Genomic DNA, 1250 nt, shown 5'->3' on the forward strand with positions numbered 1-1250 from the left:
AAAGAATCATGCTGTGGCTTCCCAGTGACCTCATGCTTTGTGGGTCCTTCCTGTGTCTGTCATCACCCCGCTGCGCCACCTTCCCAGAGTGCATCAGTAGTGCTGCCACAGCTGCATCCTCCCCAGACCATGAAGAGCGCAAGACGAGAGCAGAACATCACTAGAAACAGGGTTTGTGGGAGGAAGAACCCAAAGGAAATCCTGCCAGCTGAAAATAGCAATGGGAGCATGGAGGCCTGGCGCAGTAAAGTTCCACTGCCCCATGCTTTTCCAGACATCAGGCACAGGCACAAGCCCTTCCTCATCAATAGATCCTCAAAATCCGACAAGATACCTGACGTCCCTCAGGAAACCTTTAAACTGCTTAATGGATGAACTCTTTGGGAGAATGCCATTTATTGCTTGGCCATTGCCAGGTTGGTTATAGTTATAAACAATTATAATGTTAAATCCTTTCTTGTGTCCTTTGGAGGTTGACATGCTTAAAAGTGTACACACTGTGGATTTGGGGCTCAGTGTTCGGCTAGTTAACTCTTGCTGGTAGTCTCGCGTAGCCAGACCTTCAGACGGATGGCAGGAGGGCCGCCCAAGAGGACCAATCCCCGTTAATTTTGTTCAGTTTTATGTTCAGGGGTTGTGGAAATGTAATGTCAAAAGTCCCTACAAAATCAGACCGATGTGTAGCCAATAAATCATTCATTCATGAATGCCGTCTTCAGTTGTCAAGAGTCTGTGTTGTGAACGTCACATGCTTTTGAAAACCCATCTAGTCGATCCTGATAAGCGATTTTTGTCACAGTCTGGCATCACGACGGCTTTGTTTTCAGGCGACACACAAATCTCCCAGAAACCCTGTAGAATTAAACTAATCAAAAACTCCTGAAGTGTTTCCCATTTTATGTGTCTTATGCATCAGACGTTCTGCCAACAGTCCATAGGCGTGACTTCTGAGGCTGAGACTACTCCATTGACAGGCATAAAAATTGCTATCCATTCTGACTTTTTTTTTGTTGCCAGCAACATGTTAGTGAGTGTGATGTGACGTGTGGCCAAGTATGATAATCCATACTAGGAATTTGTGCTCTGCATTTCACCCATCCAAGTGCCCACACAGAGCAGTGAGTAGTGAACACACACACCATGAACACACACAGCAGTTGTGGTTTTTGTGCCTTGGTCAAGGGCACCTCAAGGTCCGGGCATACTTCACTTTCTGCGTTCCTTTCCGTCTTGCGCACAGCCGCGTCTGC

Source organism: Sinocyclocheilus grahami, unplaced genomic scaffold (genome assembly GCF_001515645.1).
Source record: "Sinocyclocheilus grahami isolate Dianchi unplaced genomic scaffold, SAMN03320097.WGS_v1.1 scaffold1694.1, whole genome shotgun sequence".
NCBI lineage: Eukaryota > Metazoa > Chordata > Actinopteri > Cypriniformes > Cyprinidae > Sinocyclocheilus > Sinocyclocheilus grahami.